This window comes from Gopherus flavomarginatus, chromosome 2 (assembly GCF_025201925.1).
Source record: "Gopherus flavomarginatus isolate rGopFla2 chromosome 2, rGopFla2.mat.asm, whole genome shotgun sequence".
Classification (NCBI taxonomy): domain Eukaryota; kingdom Metazoa; phylum Chordata; order Testudines; family Testudinidae; genus Gopherus; species Gopherus flavomarginatus.
Window position 1 is genome coordinate 73276037 of NC_066618.1, and position 17224 is coordinate 73293260.

General features: G+C 44.4%; 2 protein-coding genes across 4 annotated transcripts in view; one reads left to right on the forward strand and one right to left on the reverse strand.

Moving 5' to 3' along the window:
• Positions 1–11287, reverse strand: part of THRB (thyroid hormone receptor beta) — a 285137-nt gene extending 273850 nt beyond the window's left edge. The window contains exon 1 of one of the 2 annotated variants that reach the window (XM_050938481.1): positions 11225–11287. The gene's annotated coding sequence lies outside the window, so the exon portion shown is untranslated. The remainder of the gene's footprint in view (positions 1–11224) is intronic. The other variant, XM_050938479.1, reaches the window with a different exon arrangement.
• The window catches only part of RARB (retinoic acid receptor beta), a 674993-nt gene that overhangs the window by 22678 nt on the left and 635091 nt on the right, over positions 1–17224 (forward strand). The window lies entirely within an intron of this gene.

The window sequence follows — 17224 nt, forward strand, 5'->3', positions numbered from 1 at the left end:
AATGTTTTTAAGCTTTTTTTTTTTTTTAAACAGAGGCTTAATTATTCGCTTTGTCTGTCCGTCTGTCTAACCAATGTTTCTGAGATCAGTTAAAATAAAGACATGAAATTTTCAGAATAGATTTGTACATGACAGCTAGATGATATTTCAGTATGATTTCAAATAAAAATGCATTTAGAATGTTAATTATTTTTATTATTACAAGTCCAAAATCATCCATTACGCTATCCTGCTTTAACTGCCATTACCACCACATCCAATATAGAAAGAAATAAGAAAAAACTCTTCCATGAACTTTAACCTGTATTTACAAAACACTCTGAATAAAAAGCACTCTGTGCTCTTAAAACATGACTTTTCTTGCTTTCAGTTTTGAAAATTCAGTCACTAGTTCTCTTAGATTCAGTTTTCGAGCTATTTCATGCTCTATTGACATTGTGGCAAGTCCAACAAGTCTCTCTTGTGCCATTGTTGAACGCAGATATGTTTTTATCAATTTTAATTTTGAGAAGCTACATTCCCCACTAGCTATGGAAACTGGCAAAGTTAAAAGAATGCGTAGAGCTATAAAAATGTTTGGAAAACTGTCAGTTTAATTTTCACAAACAAACTTCAGTACTTCTTCAGGAGTAGAATGTTTCTTAAGTCGTTTTGAAAAAGCCTGACGCTCACTACACAAATCTGTAGCACCAATGTCTTTTGAGTTTTCATGAGTCAATGCCGACTCCAGTTTTATACAAAATTCTCTTTATCTGTTTTGCTGTTTTCTTTTGCAAGCTGTGGATATCATATAGAAAGACAAATACTGACTCTAGTTGCTGCATCTATTGAAATCTTTCGTCAACCGAGTGAATGGCAGTATCAAGGATTGCGAAGTAGAAATTCGTTTTTAAACTTTGTTTTGGGTTCTGAATGGCCGTCTCATCCTTCATACGAAAACTGCTGTTTCTTTTCCCAAATGCGAACTGGCTCTGGTTCAAATTCTGTCGGAAAGTCTATTTCTTCAGCAAGCTCCAGAGAATCTACAGCATTCTCTCGAAGCCTTCATCACTTCTGAATTCCTCCAGAATATTTTTAGTTTGCTGCAGTTTTTCAATAGCAGCATGTTTGTTCAAGTTCTTTTCCTGAAGCTGCTTACTAGTGAGGTTAATCTCGAAAAGGATATTATACCACAAAATGAGTGAAGTCACAAATTTGAACTTAGCAAGGCTATTGCAAGACCTTCTGCATCTGAACATGCCGTGTTGCCAGATGATCCAGTAAAGGTAGTATCATCTGAAATTTCAATTAGGGCATCAAAAATGTTTCCAAGTTCATAGCGAAGAGGCTTCAAAGCATCAATACGACTCTCCCATCGTGTCTAAGTGGTTTCACAGTTAGAGAATTCAAATGGTGAGTCAGAATCTCCCAAAAGCATGTTGAACCTGAGAAAAAACACATAACACATTGCACGAGGTCAGAGAAACTGCTTGCCTCAAAACAGCATCACTGACAACCAAATTCAGAGAATGCACACTGCAAGGAACGAAAAAGGCCCTAGGATTGATTTCCATCATTCTCCTTTGCACACCATTGTTTTTACCCTTCATATTACTCCCATTATCATAGCCTTGGCCATGTAAATTTTCAACAGATAATGATATTTGTAACCCTTCTGCCCCTCTAGTTGGTAGCAACAAGGGCCGGGTTCAGTATCCAGGGGTTCCGTTTCAGTAACACAATGCATAACTGGCTCGAGCCCCCACCCAGTGACCTGGGACACTCACATACCACACCCCCCTGAGCGCCTCTAGGAGGCAATACTTCCCCTCTCGCAAGCACGGAGTCTGAGTGTAGCAAAATCTTTTTTAATAAAGGAAGGAATCAATGCGGCATCCCATTGGAGAAACACCACAAACAGGGTTATAACACAAACCATAAACAAAAACCCACCTCCAAGTACGTTTGGCACTGTCCTTTTTCCGCTTAGGGTTTTAAGTCCAATCACCCCAAAGTCCAACAACCCAAAAGTCTCTGGTCAATGCCACCCCAGAGTTCGAGAGTCTATCTGTAGAGGTCCCTCCCCCCAGCCTGGGTAGAAAGGGGCACCTTACGTGGTCCAGGGCCAACTGCCCTGCCTCTCCGTGGGTTCTGCTTCCGCCTTCTCCACGAACTGCTCCGCTTCACCAGCCACTCCACTCTGCTCCTCCAGCCGTCCTCAGGAACTGCTCCGCTCCACCAGCTGCTCTGCTCCATGAGCTGCTCTGCAAAACTGCTCGGCTCCGCTCACTCTGTGGGCCGCTCCACCCATCCCACAGCTACTCCGCTCTGCCAGCCGCTCTGCTGCCACCAGCTGTCCCGTGATCCGCTCCAGCCGTCCCCGCAACTGCTCCACTCCGCCAGCTGCTCTGTTCCACAGCATATCTTCAGGCTCCCCCACTAGCTAGCACAATGCTCAGTGCTCTCAGCTCAGTCATTTCAGCTTTTTTGTGATTTCAACTCTTAGTGATCTCAGCTCTTAGTGGGGGAGCCCCAGTGCTAGGGCACCATTAGCCCAAAGTGAGTTCAGCTCAGCAACCTGTATTTAGATTCTTGAGGGAATAAAAAAATCAACTCTGACATTCCACAGTGGAGAGAGGAGGAGGTGCAACTGGTGCTTCTGGCTCCACAAGGAGCCTGCACCACCAGGCACAGATACCTGTCCCCAACCTCTCTACTTCACTGGGTTTTGGAACCCATGACCCTTGTCTAGCAAGTACCACCCAACTGAGGGTGAGTCATTTGTCACCAAGCAGTCCCACCGCTCAGCAATCTGGGATAGGGTAGGCGTGTCTATGCAAATAAACTCTGACATTCTTTCCACCAGATGTCAGGGTAGAGCTTATCCTGACTCTGCTTACATCTTGTTTCAAGCTCTTGTAGAGTAGTTTGTCATAAATGCTCCAGTTGTCTCTTCCAGTGGTATGAAACCCAGAAAATGCTCCTTTATGAGCACTTCAACATTATCTTCATCCTCAGACTTTTCCATGACCACAAAACGAATGATCATCGTCATTTGTTCAACATGGCTCACATCTGGTGTACAGTCCAATATTATTGAAAAGTATTTTGCAGATGGGCAGCTTCTACAATTTTCTTTTTAATGGCATTTGCTAGGATTTGAATCAGTTCATTCTGCATATTTTTTCCTAAGTAATGAACCTGTGTTTTATGATCAGTTATTTTACGTAGATGCTCCTTCATGACTGTATCAAACAAAGCTAGGTATTCAACAAATTTTAAAAAAAGTTTCCATTACCTGGAGTGTATAATTTTTCATTTCCACCACGGCCGCGGAATGCTAAATTTTGCCCTTGGAGAGCTCTCACTAAAGCAATCAGATGCTCTAATATTTGTTGCCAATATTCTTCTTTTCCCTTGATCACGCGTAAATTTTCTTCTTTGATAGTTTTTCCTTTTTTCAATCATAATTCAAGTTCTTTCCAATTTTGAAAACATTCCAAATGTTCTATACTACTTTCATGTGACGAGAGAATTGAAGATACGTTTTTCCAGTCCTTCAAACCATTTTCATTGAGTGATGTACCAATTGCTTGATTTCTAAGTAACTTGCAGCAAAAGCAAAACACAGAGCCCTTCAATGCTGAATATTGTAACCAGTTTCGATGAATTTCTTCCCATTAATGAGTTTCCTCTTGTAATGCTGAGCAGAGAATTTGCTTTTATTTCCATCCTCTGGGAAGGGAACATTCATGAACTTGTTCAGGTCCATGTTCCATGAGAATTTGCCGCACACTGTCATCACATCTGGGCCAAGGAGCTGGGTCCCCATACTGTAACTTGTTTGTAACTTCCTCATCCTGTCTTCCTTCTACTTCATTTACTTCAATTTTTGCGTGTCTCTCTGAAGATGGATAAATTTTCTCCACTTCCATATCAGTCTGACGCTGTGAGCTGCCTTAATCTAGAAGTAAGTTTCCATCTTCTTGAGTTTCCAAATTGCTTTTTTGTGGATCTGAGCTACCCTCATCTCGAAGTAATATACATTCATCTTGATGTTCCAAACTGCTTCCATGCGGATGTGATCTTACCTCCTCTCCAAGTGAAATTCCTTCATCTAGGTGTTGTGAACTGCTTTCATCTTTACTTGTATTAAAGAGAAGATATTTCAGGAAGGATCCCTGCTGTTTTGCTTGGTCCTTTTCCTTCTCAGCCTTTCGTTAATGATACTCAGCTCCTGAGGGTTTTCTTTTTCCTCTTTCTGCCATGGGGCATTTGAATATTGTTATGTACTGTGTTCCCGACTGCAAGCATTATAGAGTTAAGAATGGCTGAGACACCACATGGTTGGTGATTTAAACCCATTGCAGCCACCCCAACACGTCTTTTCACTGCTTAGAGGTTCAATGATTAGTAACATACACTCACTTACCTATTAAAAAAGAGTTAGTTACAACATTTACATGGAAACAAAATGACCTTTTTCGACATTATAACCCAACACCAGTTGTTTGAAAAGTAATCCCCTTCCTCACAGTTACCCGCTTGGAGTGTGACATCATCACTTTCATAGTCTATTAAGCGTTAATGCTGTTACTTTTCTTTTATGGACCTTATTTACTACATGTGAACCAGTTATAACAAAGGCCTGGTCACACTACACAGTTAAATCGATTTAACTCTGTACCCGTCCACACTACAAGGCACTTTAAATCGATTTTAAGGGCTCTTAAAATCGATTTCTGTACTCCTCCCCAACGAGAGAAGTAACCCTAAAATCGATATTACTATATCGATTTAGGGTTAGTGTGGACGGAAATCGAAGTTATTGGTCTCATTCCTTTAATGTAGCTACCCAGAGTGCACCGCTCCGGAAATCGATGGTAGCCTAGGACCATGGACGCACACCACCGAATTAATGTGCCCTAGTGTGGACGCATAAAATCGATTTTATAATATTGGTTTTATAAAACCGGTTTTAGTAATTTCAATTTTATGCTGTAGTATAGACGTAGCCAAAGAAAAAGTTCATAATTATACAGCCCAATAATAACGCTAAGGTGTAACAGCACTTAAAGATACTCATATTTTGGATTTATAATGCTGAAGGTCTTTATTCTTTGGCACCGAGAAACACAATTTTCCACAGTATTCGCTTGATTCTTAATCATCAACTTGCGGCATGTGTTAAAATGACCGTTTGACATGTATCAAGTCAAGATATCTCCACTCTACACGAATTTCTGGGTACGCGACCTTATGTATATTAGAGTTAGGTGTCACTAGCATTGCAGCTCTTGCCGCTGGTGGATGTGTTTCATTGTGGCTGAGTTATTGCTTATCAAAATTGCGGACTGGGTCATCTTGACCCTACGTCGCAAAATAGAAAAAAAATTGCTAAAATATTTATTTTTGCAGTAAATAAAAGATTTGACATATTAATACATTATCAGATGTAGATAAATGGATTATAATTTATATTCCCTCCGTACGCCCACATTGAATTGAAATAATGACATCTTCGTTATTTATTCCCCCATCTTTTTTTTTTCCTAATTTGATTTTTTCCCTCAAATTTGGTGCCCCATTTAACTTGGCACCCTAGGCAACTGGCTAGTTCACATATATGGATGGGCTGCCCCTGCTGAGGAGTTAATCTGGGGTACCAGAAAAGGGCTAGGGGGATTCCAGGGAAGTCCCAAAATGACTGCCAGTGGAACCCAGAAGACATCCTGCAACACCACCACAAGAACTATCAAAGAGGAACTGCATGGAGTCCCATGTGGGAGAAGGCCAAGGAGCTGGCAAGAAGCCTCCCCTATTTGGACAATCAGACAAGATACTGGCTTAGATGGACCATTGGGCTGACCCAGTATGGCCATTCTTATGTTCCCACTGCGGGAAGCCAGGGCATGCCAGCTGCTTGTGCCGCTCATGGAGTGTGATTTTGTGAACTGTGGCTTTGTACTTGGCAGTTGTAGTTCCAGTAGTATTTGCGGGGCTGAACAATGAGAGGGCTAACAGATTCTGCGTCACCCCAAACCCTGATCCAAGAGAACCTACTGGATCCGGAAGAGTGGCGCGAGGATGACCCGGTGCATGTGATGTGTATCCACAGGGATACTCAGACCTACCACCCAGCACAAGTACATTTGAATACAGGGAAACAGGCTGTAAGATTTCAAGTTGATATAACCCTCAACTTGCCGTGGGAAGTAATAATCAGAAAGGTTTGCAACATTTCTCCTCACTACTACTGCATCACGCAGAGAACCCAGTTGCCATTTCAGTCTGATTGTCTGACATCTTTCCGATTGCTGTATCTGATCTTTGTGATGGCTCATTGTAAGCCAAGAAGACTCTGAAACAGTGACAACTAGACAGGAAGGCCTGGTTGCAAACTGCCTTTGTATCTGATAGAGTGGATTTGATTTAAATCAAATCGTTTTAAATCATGATTTAAATCACTAGTCAGGAAGATTCGATTTAATCATGGATTTCTACATAAAAGTGCATTCTGGAATATGGTCCTCAGTTTCACTTTTGTTTCTACTGCCTGTCCCTCCCTTCTCACATTTATCTCCAGACTTCTTCTCCTTGTCCAGATCTACTCCTCCCCTAACAATCTTCTATTCATTGAACTTTTGAAACTTTGCACTTTTAGAGAGAGGTAAGGGATTGACATTGTGTACGCAAATTTGCAGAGGGACAATAGGGTTGAGGTCTTATTTCTCACCTCTCTCTATATTTATTTTAAAACATTTTTGCTTTTAACAAGCATGTTATCTCTGGAGACACAAATCCACAGTCTGAGAACTGCAAAACTAAGTCCCATTGGATAGATAGAAAGATTAACCTATGGTAAATAAACTATACAGAAGCCCCTGGAACTGCATAAGGTTGGGTCCCTAATCCATGAACTATTGGAACTCATTTACAAAAAACTTTTCTTAAACATTACATGAATATATTGTCTCATGCTATAGAATTAGAATTTATAATCCCTCTTCCATGATGAGATATTTTTGAGCTATAATGTATCTTAATTAAAACTATTGTTAGATAGGTTTTTCTTCAAAAAGCATTTTATTAAAAACATCTGATTTAAATTTAAAAAAATCTGATTTTTTTGATTTTTTTTTAAATCATTGATTTTTATCCACCCTGGCATCTGATAAACCACCTGACAGCCCAACAGAACCACCTCGGGGCAACGCTCTTCCCAACACTAACTCAACAGTAGTAGCTAGGAGCTTTGATCTGGTTCAGGAACAACAAGATAACGGCTATAGAGAGGCGTACACTCGGCTTGCATTGGTTAACGGAATCATCGTGCAAAAGGCTCAGGTCTCTCAATTTCCCCCTTTGAACAACAAAATAATTCACTTTACTGTGTGGAGAAGAACTCCCAGACAAGTGAAATATGCCTCCAGCTCCTGGTGCCCAAAAGCATTTGAAAAGAAGTATTTTGATTAGCATGCTACGAGCCCTTTACCAGCCACTTGGGCAGAAATAAAACCCTAGGAAAGGTGCTAGTCAGACTCTTGGCCAGGGGTCCATAAGGAGGTGGCAATATTTTGTGCAATCTGTTCCGACTGCCAACAAGTAGCACGTGAGGGACCTCCTGGCTCCCTTCGTCCCCTTACTGCTCATAAGTACCCTGCTTTGAGCAGTAGAAATAGACATAGCAGTGCCATTTGAAAAAAATGCAAGGGAACACCAGTATGGCTTGGTAGTAGTGGATTATGCAACTTGCTATCTTGGATACAGTTCACCTGTGCTCAGTAACGGCCAAGGCCATAGTCGGGGAGTTAGTCCTGCTTTTTGCACAAGTAGGCGGGTTACCAAAGTCCTCACAGGTCAAGGAGTAGCTTCACCTCCCACCTAATGCAGGACATAATGCACTACATCTTAAGGTTAGATGCACTACATCTTAAGGTTAGATCCGGCCAAACTTCACAATACCATCCCCAGACTGATAGCCTGGTGTTAAGCAAATCCTGAAGAAATTTGTGATGATGGACCCCAATGATTCAAATCAGTTACTTCTCAATCTTCTCGTTGTCATACAAGTACCACCTCAGGCCCCAACAGGCTTCTTGCCCTTTGAACTGTTCTGTGGCTGACAGTCTCAAGGAATCCTGGACCTCCTTAAAGAGCCCTGGGAAGAGAGCAATCATGCTCTCAAAACATGTTACAGTGTAACCCACACACCTACTGGGTGTGGTGTTCTGTCCTATCTAGTGCGGGGGGGGGGAAGGGGAAGGGAGAGACTGGTCTACAGCCTTAGACTAACAGCCAGTTGGCTTTCCAGGTTCAATCCCGCTCACCACCATTAAGGGTCTGTTGGCGTTACAAGTGAGGGCTCATCCAGGATTTAAACTGGGAAATCTCTGAAGTCTGGGACATGCTTCCTCAGCAAGGGGAAATATGTAACCCACACACCTCCTGGGTGTGGGGTTCTGCCCAATGTAGTGGAGAGGTGAGAAAGCAACTGCTCTACAGGCAGATGGCTTTTAGCTCATGTGGTAGAGGCTCATGCACTAAGCTCCAAAGGTCCCTGGTTTGATCCTGCCCGCCAACGACTGGGGTCTTTCCGCCTTACAACAGCATATCCTACAGATGTGCAAGCAGCTCAAACGAGTAGGACAATTTGTGAAGGAGACGCTCCTGTGGACCCAACAAACCCAGGCCCAACACTATAATAAAGGAACTTGGGAGGGGCTTTTTCAGCCAGGATACCATGCGCTGCTATGCCTCCCCAGCCCACACAGCAAGCTCCTGGCCAAATGGCAAGGATCCTATGAGGCTGTCAGGCAAGTTGGAAAAGTTGATTATGAAATTCACTGTACAGACAAAAAGAAGAAACATCAGATCTTCCATGTAAACAGGTTAAAACCATGGCAGGCTCAGGAAAACTTGTTCACAGCATATGGGCCCCCAGATACAAGAGCCTGCAGGCGCTGACAATGTGCCAATAGCAGAAAGTCTTACGCCTAAGCTTACGCTGGCAAGCCAGAAACATATTGACCCACTATGACATGGTATTCTCCACCCAGCCAAGGTGAACACATCTAGTGAAACACTGACTCTAAACCTGCCCAGAGGTAAGGCCTGAAGATGCAACTTACTGCATTCCTGAGCAGGAGGTACAGGCCATATTAGACCCTGGCATCATTGAGGAGTCCTATATGTAGCCTTGGTGTAGCCTGGTGGCTTTGGTTCCCAAAACCTATGAGATCACTTGATTTTGCATCGACTTCCTGAGGCTTAACACAGCATCACAATTTGACGCCTACTCAGTGCCACACATCGATGAACTCCTTAACCACCCTGGGAAGGCTAAATGTATCACCACATTTGATTTAACAAACGGTACTGGCAATCGCCATCTTTTGTTTGGAATCTGGGGTATTTGCCACAGATCTTGGGCTTTTTCAGTTTACAGCCATGCCTTTTGGACTGCCTGGGCCCCTATCACATTCTAGAGGCTTATGGACTGAGTCCTCCACCCTCACAGAGGGTTTGCAGCAGCTATTTGGGTGATGTATTTATTTTTAGTATGACTTGGCAGTCACCTCTGGTACAGATGGCCTCTGCATTACAATCACTGCAGGAGGCGGAACACACCAATAATCCAAAAGAATGTAAGTTTGGGATGCAAGAAACCTGCTATCTTGGGTATTTCACAGAGGACAGCGGGATTCAACCCCTGCAATTTAAGAGAGAGGCCTTGAGGATGACCCCAGTTCCTACCACTAAGAAACAGGCTTTCCTGGGTCTAGCCAGCTATTATCAAAGGTTCATGCCCCATTTTGCGACACTTTCAGCACCACTGACAGACTTCACGAAGGCCAGCACACCCTGAAGAGTCCATCGGACTGTTGAGTGTAGCAAGGCATTTACCTAGATATAGGATAAGCCTCAATCAACAGCCTGACCTATGCTGTCTGGACTTCTCATTCGTGTTTATATTACAAACTGATGCTTCCACAGTTGGACTGGGAGCATTACCGTCACAAAACTTCAAAGGGGTGGAATATCTAATACTATAGCTAAGCTGGAAGCTGCAGCATCAAGAGACTAGGTAGTCCACAACTGAGAAAATGTCTGGCCATCAAATGGGCTGTGGGGCATTACACTATTACCTTTTAAGGGCTCCCTTCTACCTTGTAACAGACCATGTACCCCTTAAATGGTTGCAATTGCTGAAGGACAATACTTTCACATTACTCAGTGGTATTTGGCATTGAAACCCCATGCTTTTCAATGCACGACACTGGCCGCATTCACAGCACCAGAATACAAACTTATTTTCCTGGGACAGTGGCCTTATTGCAGAGTGGAGAGACCAGGCCCCTGGGCCTGTTCTGTGGAGATAGGTGTTTAACAGGATAGGTCAAGCTTTCTCTGCTCCCTGCTGGTGGCACTGGTACCCTGAAACTCCCTGTCCAAGGAAAATTCCCCTAAGTATTTGCATATGAAGGGTTCCCCCCCCCCCCCTTTGTCTGAAGGCACAAACAGCCTGAATTGCTATTGATTGACAAACTGAAGCCGCCCCTGAATGTGAGGGCTGGGTGCCAAGATCACAGCTGGTCTCAACACAACAGTTCACATTCAGCTGGGGCGGGTGCCACCTTTGCTGTGTCTGCTGCAAAGTTCTGAGGAGGGCAGCAGGAATCCCCCTGGCCAGCAGCAGCTACAGCTAGTGTAAACGGTAGTGAAATAAATACAACTCGCAGTCTGCTGAACCTGCAACCCCCATTTTCAAGGCCTGTGCAAGACATGTCCTGCCCAGCACTCCCAGATCTCGGGGGCCCAAGGTCACAGGACAGGCTTTCTGTGCTTCCAGGCTTTGAATCCTGGGAGAGATGGGGGAGCCTGCACTTAAAGCCCCAGCTGCAGGAGTCTAGCACAGCAGTTGGCCAGGGGCAGAGTGAGAGTCATCCCTTCCCCCCCGAGATCCCCTCCCCGCCGAGATCCCAGAGCAGAAAACAAGGCAGCCCTGGAAGAGCCCTACCCACCCCCCGGAGCAGCGCTCGGCAGCATCCCGGCCCCCTGCCCCCTTCACAGGGGGCTTCTGAACCACTTATGGAGATTGGCAGTTCCGTCTACCTCGCCCCCCAGCTCATTGCTGGCTTGCAAAGACTTCTTCGCACGCCGCCCCCGCAGCCTCCCCCGGTCTCTGGGGGGATCTCCTTGCGGAGAGGGGCAGCCCCTAAGGAAGCGCTGGGGGGGCTCTCACCTGACAAACGCCAGTCTGAGCGCGGGAGACGGCGGGCAGGCTTCAGCAGCGCTTCGGAGCGAGGGAGGCGGGCTGTGTCCTGAAATAACCCTGGAAGTAGGGCAGCGGGCGGCGGGGGGAAGTAATGCTAAGCACTGGCTGAGGAGAGAGGCGAGGCGCGGCGCGGCGCAGCCAGGGAGCGGGAGCGAGGCCGGGCTCTGTTTCTCTTTCTGTTCCCCGGGGACCCGGCTCCTGCAGATGCCTAGCACGCGCCCCGCGGCGGGACAAAGGTTTTTGGACGGGCACAGTGACCACGCTGTCGTCACCTGCTCCCCCAGCAGTTTGCCCAGCTGGGCAGAGGGCATGTTGAGAACGGGGGGGTGGGGTGGGGAGGCGTGTGGCCGGTCCCTTTTTTGACAGATTTCAAGACAAGCTCCTTGCTCCTGTGCCCTCTGTTGCCATATTCGCTCAGTCTGTTCGCGTGCTGCTAGTAGTACGTGGCGTGCTGGCCTCTTAGCCTCATTTCTGCAGCGGACTAGCCAGGCTTGGGAGGCAGCACTTTTTGAGGGTCCCTCCCTTTTATGCCACGTGTCCCCCAAAAATTAAAGAAATCCTCGGGCTCTAATCGCTCTCTCTCACGACAGAAAATGAATCCAGAGTCCTTGTTCAAAGCATCTTGGTATTATAATTGTGTGCAATGGCCTATGGCTAAGATGCTATGTTGATTAAATTCTATGTTTGTTATTATAGCACAATTATGTGTAGTTAACTGTTTATAGTCAGTGAGCGTTTTCCTCATCTGTGAAAGGCCTGGTCTGCACTACATGTTTCAACTGAATTTAGCAGCGCTAGACCGATTTAACCCTGCACCCGTCCACACAACGAGGCTGTTTATATCGATATAAAGGGCTCTTTAAACTGATTTCTGTACTCCTCCCCGACGAGAGGAGTAGCGCTGAAATCAGTATTCTCATGTGGGATTAGGGTTAGTGTGGCCGCAAATCGACGACATTGGCCTCCAGGTGGTATCCAACAGTGCACCATTGTGACCGCTCTGGAAAGCAATCTGAACTCAGATGCACTGGCCAGGTAGACAGAAGAAGCCCCGCAGACTTTTGGATTTCATTTCCTGTTTGCCCAGCATGGAGCTCTGCTCAGCACAGGTGGCGATGCAGTCCCAAATCCAAAAAGAGCTCCAGCATGGACTGTATGGGAGCTACTGGATCTGATCGCTGTATGGGGAGACAAATCTGTTCAGAGCTCCATTACAGAAGACGAAATGACAAAGCATTTGAAAAAATCTCCAGGCTATGATAGACAGAGGTCACAGCACAGTGCTGTGTGACAAGCGTAATGGAAAGCCAAAGAATCAAATGGACGCTCATGGAGGGAGGGAGGGGGTACTGAGGACTCCAGCTATCCCACAGTCCCCGCAGTCTCCGAAAAGCATTTGCATTCTTGGCTGAGCTCCCAATGCCTGAAGGGTCAAAAACATTTTCCCAAGTGTTTCAGGGTATATGTTGTCAATTTACACCCTTCTCCCCCCCCCCGAAAGAAAAGGGGAAAAAAACATTTCTTGCCTTTTTTCAATGTCACCCTATGTCTACTGCATGCTGCTTTAGACGGGGTGCTGCAGTGCTGAACACTAGCATCCCCTTCCCGGTGACAGACGGTATAATATGATTGCTATCCATCAGCAGCAGCAGCCCGTGAGTGCTCCTGGCTGGCCTCGGTAAAAATTGGAATGACTCCTAGTCATTCCCGGCAGACGGTACAGAATGGCTGGTAACCATCTTCATCATAGCAACTGTAGGCTGAGCTCCATCAGCCCCCCACCCCGTCCCCCTTTCATGTCTAAAGAAAAGATTCTGTACTGCCTGGACTATCATAGCAGTGGGAGGCTGGGCTCCTCTCCCCCACCACCCTTTAATGTCCTGCCTGCACTATCATAGCAGCTGGAGGCTTCCTCCCCTCATTTTATCTCACTAAAAAGTCAGTGTTTCTTATTCCTGCATTCTTTATTACTTCATCACACAAATGGGGGGACACTGCCATGGTAGCCCAGGAGGGTTGGGGGCGGAGGGAAGCAATGGGTGGGGTTGTTGCAGGGGCACCCCCTAGAATGGCATGTAGCTCATCATTTCTGCAGGATCTCTGGGGCTCTGACATGAAGCGGCTGTGCTCTCTGGTTCTCTAGTACACTTGCCCCATTCTAGGCAGGACTGACTCTATTTTTAGACAAAACATAAAGAAGAGAATGACCCAGGGAGTCATTCCCATTTTTGTCCATGCACCCCCAGCCGACCTCAGCGAGGCCAGCCAGGAGCACCCATGACAGTAGCAGATGGTACAGAATGACTGATAACCATCATCTCATCACCAATTTACAATGGCATGGCAGATGGTGCAATAGGGATGGTAACCATCTCTGCTACCTTGCAAAGGCAAATGAATGCTGCTGTGTAGCACTGCAGTACCGCCTCTGTCAGCAGCATCCAGGACACATACGGTGACAGTTACAAAAGGCAAAACGGGCTCCATGGTTGCCATGCTATGGTGTCTGCCAGGGCAATCCAGGGAAAATGGGCGCAAAATGATTGTTTGCCGTTGCTTTCACGGAGGAAGGATTGAGTGACGACATTTACCCAGAATCACCCGTGACACTGTTTTTGCATCGGGATCTCAACCTAGAATTCCAAGGGGCAGGGGAGACTGCGGGAACTATGGGATAGCTACAGGATAGCTACCCACAGTGCAATGTTCCGGAAATCGACACTAACCTCGGTACATGGACGCACACCACCGAATTAGTGTGCATAGTGTGGCCGCATGCACTCGACTTTATACAATCTGTTTTACAAAACCAGTTTATGTAAAATCGGAATAATCCCGTAGTGTAGACATACTCAAATAGGGGTAATGATACCGGCTTCCTTAGTAAAGCACTTTGAAATCTACTGATGAAAAGTGCTACAGAAGAGTCAAGTATTAAATATTTTATTTTTTTATTATTTTTATTATTTTTATTTTATTTTGAAGATGGCTGATGAGAGCAGTGATTTGTGATCTGCATATAACTCAACTGCTTGCCACAGAGAGAGAGAAGGGTTGTAATTTAGCACCCAGGGTCAAAGTGCAGAAAAGTCTGTGGAACTCTGTTCATGCTGACTCACCATATCCTCTCCCTGATGGCTGCTGTGTCTTTTGTCCCTTCCCTCATAGGCCGCACCTCTGCTCCCCTCTGCTTTCCTTTAGTGGCTGTCCCATCCCCATCCCCAGCCCTGCTTTTCACCACTTTTCCCTTCCCCTAGTGGCTGCTTCCCACTTTCCTCCTACTCTGGTGATTGCTTATTCCCTTTCACTTTCCTTTTGGCTTCTGGGCCTGTGTTCTCTTCCCTTTGGTAGCTGTTGCCTCCTCTGTCCATTTCCCCCCTACTATCTCCCACTTTACTTCCTTCTCTGGTGGCTGCTCCTTTGTCTCCTTCCCTCACTTCTCTGGTGACTGTTAGTCCCCCTTTCCCCACCCATTCCTGCTGGCTCATTCAGAGCCCTGGGCTATTGTCAGGAGTAATGGGAGGAAATTTTTAAAGGGCACATTTAAACTGGAAAAATGGAGAAAAACATGTTAATGGAGATAATCATTAGACTGGGGTGTAACCTCCACAGGGAAGTAATGGAAGTCCCATCACTCTGAGCACTTTAAACCGAATAAAGCATTAAAAATGTACTATAGAAAAGAGTCCTTCACTGAGCCCATGGAATGGATAAAAAGGCCTGTTGGTAAGTCTTTTCCCTTTCTAAATTCCTCAATATCCAACACATCGGCTGAATGATTCTGCTAAAATGATCAGAGAAACAATTAAGAATGGTGGCAGTCAAATTGTCATCATTAGCCTCCAGATGTAACATCCTACTGTAGTTAATAGAAGCTATTCTAATATTTCAGGCTGTTTGTTTGCAGACTCAGGAAGAACCTGCTAGAAAATTAATTGTTTTAAATGAAAGCTTAAATTATTCAGAAAGCGCTGGGGCTATTAGAGAAATGCCAGAACAGTGCTCTGGCCTATTTCTACTCATTTTGATTTCTGCCTGCAAATATATTTGAACAGGGGAAGCTACAATTGCATAATAATAGTCCTCTAGGCTTATGTTCCTTCTAGGTGGAGTCATTTTTAAAAAATGGACATTGAATTCCATTTTTCTTTCTAACTGGATATTTTTCTCAAAACAGTTAAAGAGAACTCAGTAGAATTTCAGCATTGGCTGGATGCAGGTGTTGATAAACACAGTAGCCAGTATATAACCACATGCTCACCCACTTCACAAATGTCAGGGTTTAATTGACGCAGAAGGTGATAGCAGCTTACTTCCATTGTCAGCCTCATCACTGGTGACACTTTTAGCACACAGGAACAAAAATAAGGACAAAGTAGTGCCTAGCTACCATAGTGATTCATGCATTAGAAAACAATAAATAAGATAAACATCTACATTACTCTTACTGATGGATACAATTAATTTGATTAGACATTCTAATAAGATGCCAGCTGAGACCCAAGCACTGTTCAGAAGCAGTGTAAGGATTAAAATAACATTACAGTTTTCATTTAAATCTTTAGAATAGTGCAATTATATTCTGAAAATGACTATGTAAGTGGCTTCATGGGGTTCTGTGTTTATTGTGATGATTTCTGCATCGAATGAGCTCAATTTACAAGTAAAAAGTTGGATCCACTAACTTCCACCCCTGCAAACTCACTTGGGATCTGAAAGGCAACTGGAATCTTCTCAGGAAAAAACATGTATCCCTTTATCTTCAAACAATTGTCTTACAGGACTCTTTTTTCCCCCCCAAAATAGATCATACTGGGTTTAGAGTTTAGCAAAAGTCAAGATCATCAACATTTTACTTTTTTCTGCTTACATCTAGAAAATAGCTGAAGAGGGAGAACTGTCATGGTGTTAGGCCCTAAATTTGACAAATTATTTTAGATATATGTAATTATTTGCAAAGACCATGTAATCTTTTGTGTTCTTTTTTTAAAACAATGCTGTCAGGTTCTTTTTTCTTTGAATTAAAGAGCCACCTGAAAACTTTTTATGCACTCTGTCTGCATTATACCATTAAACAAAACTATAGGGCTTCTATTTATTGAAAAAACCCTGCTAAAATTCAATATTTTAAACAAACAGACTCAGTTATGTAGGGTATAAAATTAATACAAACTCAGCAAATGGACTCTGAAGAATGTTTTAGGCGCAAAATATATATTGAATGTTCATGAAAATGAGAGACTAGTAACTGACTTGAGTCAGAAATAGTGCAGGCTGGCATCGTGCAAGCTTCCTTACTGAGCACTGCTAATGCACTTCAGTGCTGACTTGCAACATTCTCTACTATTCTAGTGCTGAGCTTCTGGAAAAGAGACTGCCGATCATGCCAAATATGTCTAGCTAATTAGCAACTTAGTGGAGTAAATAGTTGTCTAGCAAAGCTGTGAGTGCTGAAAATTTCATCAACTCAGTAACTGACATTATTATTATTATTATTTTATTTATTAATAACCCAGAAGCTTCATTGTGCTAGGAACTCTGCAAACACAGATGAAGATATAATCCCTGTCTCAAAGAACAAGGTAAGTATTATAGAAAGGATAGGGGAAAGGGATACAATAAAATATATACAATTTTTATAAACATATATTTGCAATGTTTTGAGTAACAATTATTAATATACAAACAAGTACCAGCCAACCCCATGTATCTTTTGAGCTATCATTTCCTACAACTTACACCAAAAGGTTTTGGGGTAATAAGAGTAAGGAAGAGTGTGGGGAAGGGGGAGTGTGTGGGAGCTCAGCTCCGGATGTTCTAAAGCAGTGGTCCCCAGACTGTGGGACACACTCCCCTGGAGGGCATGGAGGAACTGCAGCAGGGCCCAAGCCAGCCCCCACAGGGGACAGGGAGGGAGCGCCATACTTCCAGTCCCACTCCGCCCCCAGACCAGCTCCACACCCAACC